Source organism: Ovis aries, chromosome 11 (genome assembly GCF_016772045.2).
Source record: "Ovis aries strain OAR_USU_Benz2616 breed Rambouillet chromosome 11, ARS-UI_Ramb_v3.0, whole genome shotgun sequence".
Taxonomy (NCBI): Eukaryota; Metazoa; Chordata; class Mammalia; order Artiodactyla; family Bovidae; genus Ovis; species Ovis aries.
Window position 1 is genome coordinate 48,376,378 of NC_056064.1, and position 9,903 is coordinate 48,386,280.

The window sequence follows — 9,903 nt, forward strand, 5'->3', positions numbered from 1 at the left end:
TCCATCCCTGGGTCAGGAAGATCCCCTAGAGGAGGGCATTCCAACCCACTCCAGTATTCTTGCCTGGAGAATCCCATGGACAGAGGAGCCTGGTGGGCTACAGTCCATAGGGTTGAGAAGAGTAGGATAGAACTGAAGCGACTTGGCGTGCACACGCACAGCTTGGAACTGTCAGAGACAATGCAGTCATGACCATTCTTACAAGGCTTGCACACGTCTCCTGGTTCTCAAGTGCATGCAGTTATGCTGAACATACTCAGGAATGGAATTACTGGGGCATGGGGCATGTTTAGCTCGCTGATTCCTAAAATGTTGATGTTCACTCTTTTGCCGTCTCCTGTTGGACCACTTCCAATTTGCCTTGATTCACGGACCTAATGTTCCAGATTCCTATGCAATATTGCACTTTACAACATCGGACTTTACTTCCATCACCAGTCACATCCAAAACTGGGTGTGGTTTTTGCTTTGGCTCTGTCTCTTCATTCTTTCTGGACTTATTTCTCCGCTGATCTCCAGTAGCATATTGGGTACTTACCAAGCTGGGGAGTTCATCTTTCAGTGTCCTATCTTTTTGCCTTCTCATATGGGGCTTCATGTGGGTTCATGGGGTTCTCAAGGCAAGAATACTGAAGTGGTTTGCCATTCCCTTCTCCAGTGGACCACGTTTTGTCAGAACTCTCCACCATGACCCATCCATTTTGGGTGGCCCTACACAGCATGGCTGGCTCATGGTTTTATTGAGTTAGACAAGGCTGTGGTCCATGTGATCAGATTGGTTAGTTTTCTGTGATTGTGGTTTTCAGTCTGTCTGCCCTCTGATGGAAAAGGATAAGAGGCTCATGGATGATTCCTGATGGGAAAGACTGACTGAGGGGGAAACTGGGCCTTGTTCTGATGGGCAGGGGCATGCTCAGTAAATCTTTAATCCAATTTTCAGTTGATGGGTGGGGCTGTGTTCCCTCACTCTTATTTAAGTAGAAAGTGAAGTCGCTCAGTCATGTCCAACTCTTTGCGACCCCATGGACTGTAGCCTACCAGGCTGCTCCGTTCATGGGATTTTCCAGGCAAGAATACTGGAGTGGGTTGCCATTTCCTTCTCCAGATCTTCCCAACCCAGGGATTGAACCCAGGTCTCCCACATTGTAGGCAGACACTTTATCGTCTGAGCCACCAGGGAAGGTATTTACCTGGGGACAAACTACAGGGGAGGTAATGAAGATAATGGCAACCTCCTTAAAAGGTCCCGTGCACACACTGCTACACTCAGTGCCCCTAACCCTGCAGTGGGCCACTGCCCACCCACACCTCCACCAGAGACTCCTAGACACTCTATTCATGTCCGAGGAAAACCATTCAATATCACAGTAATCCAAGTCTATGCCCCAACCAGTAATGCTGAAGAAACTGAAGTTGAATGGTTCTATGAAGACCCACAAGACCTTCTGGAACTAACACCCAAAAAAGATGTCCTTTTCATTTTAGGGGACTGGAATACAAAGGTACGAAGTCAAGAAACACCTGGAGTAACAGGCAAATTTGGCCTTGGAGTACAGAATGAAGCAGGGCAAAGGCTAATAGAGTTTTGTCAAGAGAACACACTGGTCATAACAAACACCCTCTTCCAACAACACAAGAGAAGACTCTACACATGGACATCACCAGATGGTCAATACCGAAATCAGATTGATTATATTCTTCGCAGCCAAACATGGAGAAGCTCTATACAGTCAGCAAAAACAAGACTGGGAGCTGACTGTGTCTCAGATCATGAACTCCTTATTGCCAAATTCAAACTTAAATTGAAGAAAGTAGGGAAAACCACTAGACCACTCAGGTAGGACCTAAATCAAATCCCTTATGATTATACAGTGGAAGTGAGAAATAGATTTAGGGGGATTAGATCCGATAGAGTGCCTGAAGAACTATGGACGGAGGTTTGTGACATTGTACAGGAGGCAGGGATCAAAACCATCCCCAAGAAAAAGAAATGCAAAAAGGCAAAATGATTGTCTGAGGAGGCCTTAAAAATAGCCGTGAAAAGAGAAGCAAAAGGCAAAGAAGAAAAGGAAAGATATACCCATTTGAATGCAGAGTTCCAAAGAATAGCAAGGAGAGATAAGAAAGCCTTCCTCAATGATCAGCGCAAAGAAATAGAAGAAAACAGTAGAATGGGAAAGACTAGAGATCTCTTCAAGAAAATTAGAGAAAATTTTAAAATTAAAAGTTGGCTCAAAACTCAACATTCAGAAAACTAAGATCATGGCATCTGGTCCCATCACTTCAAGGCAAATAGATGGGGAAACAGTGGAAACAGTGACAGACTTTTATCTTTTTGGGCTCCAAAATCACTGCAGATGGTGACTGCAGCCATGGAATTAAAAGATGCTTGCTCCTTGGAAGAAAAGTTATGACCAACCAAGACAGCATACTAAAAAGCAGAGACAATACTTTGCCAACAAAGGTCCATCTAGTCAAAGCTATGGTTTTTCCAGTAGTCATGTATGAATGTGAGAATTGGACGGTGAAGAAAGCTGAGCGCCAAAGAATGGATGCTTTTGAATTGCGGTGTTGGAGAAGACTCTTGAGAGTCCCTTGGACTGCAAGGAGATCCAACCAGTCCATCCTAAAGGAAATCAGTCCTGAATATTCATTGGAAGGACTGATGCTAAAGCTGAAACTCCAGTACTTTGGCCACCTGATGGGAAGAACTGACTGATTTGAAAAGACCCTGATGCTGGGAAAGATTGAAGGCAGGAGGAGAAAGGGACAACAGAGGATGAGATGGTTGGATGGCATCACTGACTCAACGGACATGAGTTTGAGTAAACTCTGGGAGTTGGTGATGGACAGGTAGGCCTGATGTGCTACAGTCCATGGGGTTGCAAAGAGTCAGACACGACTGAGCAACTGAACTGAACTGAACTGAAGTGGGGTATGTTTATCTCCAGTCCAAGTAGATAATGCCATATTTCCTTCCAAAGTAGTTCTACCCCCTTTGCATTCCTATGAGCAGTATGAACTTCCCCATTCCCCTACATCTTCACCAGCACTGGTGATATCTTTTGTTTTAGTTTGACCACTCTTGTGGATATATACTGGCATCTCAAGGAGATGCAACCAGTCCATCCTAAAGGAGATCAGTCCTGGGTGTTCATTGGAAGGACTGATGTTGAAGCTGAAACTCCAATACTTTGGCCACCTGATGCAAAGAGCTGACTCATTGGAAAAGACCCTGATGCTGGGAAAGATTGAGGGCTGGAGGAGAAGTGGACAACAGAGGATGAGATGGTTGGATGGCATCACCGACTCAATGGCCATGAGTTTGGGTAGACTCTAGGAGTTGGTGATGGACAGGGAGACCTGGCGTGCTGCGGTTCATGGGGTCGCAAAGGGTCGGACATGACTGAGAGACTGAACTGAACTGAACATTGTGATTTTAATTTACATTTTCCCTGATGACTAATAAGGTCAAGCACTTTTAAATATATTCACAGGCCATTTGGATTTCTTTTATAAGGTGTCTGTTTGAGGTACTTGGCCTATTGTTCTACTGAAGTGTTTTGACTTTTTCATATTTTTTAGTAGCTGTTCTCCTACTCTGTAGCCTGATTTTTCACTATCTTAATGGTACTTTTTGATGAAGTTCTTTCTTCTGTTTTAGCTTACAGTTTTTTATTATAACCAAGTAGCTTTACCAAACACAAAATTCAGTAGACTTACAATTCTAATGCATTATATTATGCAAAATTGATTTCTGCCTTGTAATGATTAGTGACTACAGCTCCACTTTTATTTTTACTCAATATTATTTCCCATATAGGCTTTCATATATTTACATAGTTTAACTTTTTCAGCACATATCATCTTTTTTAAAAAATCTATTTTTTCCTTTATTTTTGGTTGTGATGGGTCTTCACTGCGGCGTGAGGGCTTTCTCTAGCTGTGTCAAGCAGGGGCTCCTCTTCCTTGGGGTGCACGGGCTTCTCATTCAGCACATATCATCTTATTCAATTCTTGCTTTGTTGGTTGGTTGGTTGGTTTAGTTGCTAAGTCATGTCCAACTCTTTTGTGACCCCATGGACTACCCTGCCAGGGTCCTCTGTCCCTGGGATTTCCCAGGCAAGAATCCTGGAGTGGGTTGCCATTTCCTCCTCCAGATTGATGAAGTTTGAAGAACTTGTTGTGCCTGCTGTGTCTTATGTTTAGTGCTTTTTTGTGAATGTGTGTCCAGATGAATATTTTTTCAGCTTGAGGTCATACAAGCATTATCCTATACTATTATCTACTAAAGGCTTTTCTTCTTCTTTTTTTTTTTTTTACTAAAGGCTTTAGTTACTTTCATATTTCATTTTGTATCAGCCTGTAATTGTTTCTGTGATGTGAAATTGGCATCGCATTTTTTTTTAAGTTTACTGTTTATTGTTGGCCGTGTTGCTTCGCGTGGGCTCTCCTCTGGCCGCAGCGAGCAGGGCTACTCTCCGTTGCGGTGCACTGGTCTCTCAGTGCAGTGGCGTCTCTTGTTGCAGAGCGCGGGCTCTAGGCGCGTAGGTCCAGTAGCTGCAGCATGCGGGCTAGAGTGCAGGCTCAGTAGTTGTGGCACGTGGAGTTAGTTGCTCCGTGGCGTGTGGAGTCTTCCCAGGCCAGGGATCAAACCTGTGTCCCCTGCTTTGGGATGCAGATTTTCACCCACTGCAGCACCAGGGAAATCCTGGCATCTCATTTGTTTCCCCTCCCCTGCATGGACATACCCCCTTGCTGCAGCACTATCTACTGAAAAGGCCGTCCTTTCCCCACTAAACTGCAGTGTTATCTATGTCACTAATCAAATGTTCATATACATGTGGGTTTCCTTCTGGGCCATGGATTCTGTTTCACTGTTCTAGACTTCTCTCTCCTGTGTCAATGCCATACTCAGCTTTTAAATAGATCGCAACAGCTGGAAGAGCAGTTTCCCCACCTTGTTCTTTTTAGTCATATCTTAGCTTTTCTTGACCTTTTCATTTCTGTACTTGGCGAGGCTTGTGGGATCTTAGTTTCCCAACCAGGGATGGAATCCGTGCCCCCAGTAGTGGAAACACAGAGCCTTAACCACAAAACCGCCAGGGAAGTCCCTGCATTTCCATACAAATTTTAATCAGCTTATTATTTCCTTACAGAAAAAACTAAACATAGTATGGATTTTGATTGATAGTGCATTGAACTTTTAGATCAACTTGGGGAGAATTAATATTTTTATAATTTTGAGTTTTCTGAACTGCGAGTATTTCATCATTTGTCTTCTTCAACGCTCTCGGTAGTGTTTTATCATTTTCTGTATAAACAATCTTGCGTAATTTTTGTTAGATTTAGTCCTAGGTGGTTAATATTTTGAGGCTATGTTGTATTTTTATTTCATGTTGTGGATACACAGCAATACAATTACTTTTCTTGGTCAACTTTGTATCCAGCAACCTTGCTAAATTCCCTTTCCAATTTTAATAATTTGTCTAAAGGTCTTTTAATTTATCTGTACGTTTTCTTACAATCTGGAGACCAGACAACTACTGCTGCTACTGTTAGCGTTGTTGCCTTCGGTACAACTGCCTCACCCAGAAACTGGAGCCCAGTGGAGTGTGGAGTTCTGCCGTTAGAGACACTTGCTTTTCAGCAGAAAGCATCATCTCCCCTCTCCTTCCCAGGTCCTATGGACATGCATCTAATTGGTGGAAGATATTCACAGTCATACCCTGGCAGCAAGGGAATTCCAATTTTTCAGGTTTCAGACCCCACCAAACAGAAGAAGGGTTATGATGTGGCTTAAGAGAACCAACCAAAATAACTACCACTTTAGCCAAAATACCAATCAAGACTGAGGGGAAAATAAACACATTTTAAGACAAAGGAGGAGGTTTTGTCAATTGTGTTCACGCTGAAAGAACCACACAATGTACTACATGAAAAAGGAAACTGAATACAGATTCAAGAAGCATGTGTGTGTCGGGGGGTGGTGAGGAATGAGAGAGAGAGAGGTATATAAGGTTTGAGAGCATTATAAAATTAGCAGGATTTTGAAGGTGTGTTATGGGTATATGGCTAAACAAGTAGAAAATGTAACATGAAAGAAAGTCCAAATATAAATTTAAATATGGATGAGTTTAGTATGTGAAAAATATGGCATTTTAAATCAATGGGGAAAAGATGGAACATTCAATACAGTGTAAAAATTGAAAACCACATTAAAAAAAGTTAGAACTCCACTTCATTTTTTTTTCCACTTCATTCTTTACAAAAAAATCCATTCAGCTAGCTCAAATATTAAAATACCTAAAAAAAATAAATAAGTAAAAATAAAATACCTAAAAATTAAGCTACAGAATTAGAGGAATTTTATAATTTTTAAGAGGGAAAGGCTTTTCTAAGTATGACTCGTGATCCAGAAGACATAAATGAGTGTTAAATTTAGTTAGATGAAACATTTAAAAATCTTTAACTAAATCAAAAAAATGGGGAGGGGAAATATTTTTAATCCATGTCTCTGATAAAGTATGATGTTCTACAATATTTGATGAGCTCTCAGAAATCATTCAGAAAAAAGCCAGCAACCCTAGGAGGCTGGGAGAAGGCAAGGCAACACCAGGGCAGCAGGAAAACCATGCTGGGATGAGGAGCTGCAAACTGGTGTTCCCTTCAAGCATCTGTCCCTTCTGCTCCTTCTGGTTCCAGAGCTGGGAGATTTCAACCTAAGGAGACTGCCTTCTCTCAGTGCTGCTTCTCTTAAAGGAGATAAAGGGGAGAGCCAGCCACAGGAATGATCAGCAGTGAGTGGTTCAGTGATGTCTGAAGATCACACATTCTTCTTTCTCCTTTATTGCCCTGGAGAGATGTGCACTAGTCCTTGCCTTTGACCTTTCCCATTACACGCTATCAGAAACAGGAACTAAGATCTCAGATAGTGCATCAACTCACAGGTTAGGACAATTAGACACCTAAGGATTACAATGATCTCCAAGCACATCTCCCTGGCCCCTCACACAGAATGTGGAGGAAGGCACAGCAGAGAAGGCCAGAGCAGGGCCCTCTAAACCACAGGACTAAGGAGGTATTGCTACCTCTTGCCAGGTCTTGCCAGGTCTTGCCAGGTCTAAGGAGGGTGTTGTTACCCCTCTCGTCCTGGCCACCATCGCCTGGGTACTGTCAGAGCTCCTAATAGGTCTCCCGACTGTTTACTCCTGTAAAATTCCACTTTCCACAGGGAGCTTTTCAAAACAACAGAATGTCCCTCTTCTGCTCAAACTGTGCCCCCTCCTGTCCTGATGGCTTCCAGGCTCCTTAGGTGAAGTGAGCACCCTGACCACCTCTCTGACCTCACCCTGAGCTCTGCCCTGCTTTATGCTCCTTGCTCATTCCATGCTGCTTCCCTCCTAAGGGCCTTGCCACTTGCTACTCCCTTTTGCTCAACGCACTGTCCCAGATCTTCACACAGCTGGCTGCTTTGCATCATTCAGTTTCAGTTGAAGGTCATGTCCCCAGAAACTTCCCTTATCACCCATGTAAAGCACACCATCCTGTCCTATTTTACAACACTATCACTACCCAGAATTACCTGAAATTGCCCATGCACCTACTGGCTTATTGGTTGTCCCCACCTGCCCACCCCCCGAAGGGCTGTTTGTTTTGCTCACCATTGCATCCCAGCACCTCAAGTTCCTGATACTTGGGTGCTCAAAAAGCTTTTGCAAATAAACAAAATGAACACATACATGACACATGTAACAGGCCAGTCTTCAGGAAAAGCACAACTAACCCTGGCATTTAAATCTGAAATTTCTCCATGCCTTCTCACAGGAAGATATGGTGTAACATAGCAACCATCAAGAACTTTTTTATGGTGGCATGAAAAGTGAATTTCATAAAGCTCTTTTTTTTTTAACCTGTCCCGTGGCATGTGGGGTCTTAGTTCCCCACTGAGGGATCAAACCTGTGCCCCCTGTAGTGGAAGCACAGAATCTTATTAATCACTGGATCGCCAAGGAAATCCCATAGAGCTGTTTCTAATAACATCTTTTAATATATATTGGTGTGATATAATACCTAAGAAAGGTATTTGGTAAAAAAAATTTATTAAATGCAATTGGGTTGGAGGGAAGTTCTGTCAAAACCATACCATCCAGGTATGGAGCTCTATGAAAATTTTTTTAAGATTTTTTTTTTAATGTGCACCATTTTTAAAGTCTTTACTGAACTTGTTACAATATCATTTCTGTTTTTTGCTTTTTTGTCCATGAGGCATGTAGAATCTTAGCACCTCTTGCCTGTGGGCTTCACTATTAAGAGAAATAGTATGTCTGTCTGGGACAGGGCTTGAATATATTTATTTTTAAAAAGTTCCATAGGAGATTCTGATACATAACCTCCGTCGGACACCTCTGATCTGGATAATCCTCCATAAATATTACTTACCCCAACTGCGGTTTAGATATTCCATGTTGCCAGTAAGTGCAGTCAGCTGACCTGAGATCAAGAATGCAATCCTCCCATGAAGGCTAAGGCCCCTAAGAAGTCACAGTACCTAAATAAAGGTACCTGTGGCTTGGACTGAGATTTTCTTTAGAAAAATAATTCTTAAAACTTTTTAGATTCTTAGTTATACTATAATCAAAAAATTGGACCCCAAACTGCAAAAATGAAATTTAACCTTTCAGGTAGGGAATATTGGTGTTGCCGTCTCTGAGAGTGCTGTGGTTAAGATAAAGCAGGTGAGCAGCTGTGTGGCGTGACATTCTAATTTTCTCTCTCAGGATTCTTGAGAATTAGGGTTCTTGAGGGTGGGGAATTACAGATGTGTGATAGAAGAAGTTCAAGTCAAAACCCTAAAGTCCCAAAGGGGCATGAGGGGACTTTTGGGAGATAATGGAATGTTCTATATTGTCACGTAGTGGTGGTTATTATACACATGTCAGAACTCATAGTGTGTACATTTAAAACAATATACTGTATGTAAATCATATATCAGTAAAGCTAAGTCACACATACATACACACACACACTTGCCAGCTCTGAACACTGAAAAGGTCTAGAAAGAAAGACCACCTTCTAATAATGAGCACCCCTGGCACCCAGGGTATAATCTCCAGTTTTCCAACAAAAGGAACCAGGGCTCCTCAGAGAAACTCTAACTATACAATCTCTATATTAGATATTAGATACTAAGGAAGCTCTCAAGCACTACTACAGTTGTGTCAAAAGGACTTGAGACAAAAGACAGGACAACTGTGCAAGAAAAAGAGGGCGAACCCAGCATTCCTCTCCCACCTTTCCCATACCCCTAAGCAACCAGTAGATGAGATATTTCCCTTCATACAAGTATTCTAGCTAATAAATAAAGGATGATAGAGTACCAGCATTTTGCCACCTCTTAAAAACTGGCTGATCTGGGCACTGGTCAATGATTGCTGGCATTCCCCCAAGAGAAACAATCAGACATTTACTGCCGATCATCTTGCCTAACCGCCCCCACAGCAAAGTGATCAGGCCTCTGGATTCAATTTCCAATCTATAGGAGATACAGAGGATTGGAGATACAGAGGAATCGGCTAAACTAAACCAAGGTGGTACAATTTGCAAAATCCAAACAGTAGGAAACACTGTAGTAAATAAACGTTTCCTAAAAAATACAAATGAGCAGGAGAGTGCTCAAATCTATGAGGATAACAACCAACTTGAATAGCAGACCTTATTTGGATCCTGATCCAATTATGAGACAGTTTTTAATAGAAACTAAGTGGATACATGTTTAGTAGTTCAGTCATGTCTCTCTGCGATCCCACAGGTGATCCCACTAGGCTCCTCTGGTCCATGGGATTCTCCAGGCAAGAATACTGGAGTGGAGTGCCATTTCCTTCTCCAGGGGATGCTCCTGAC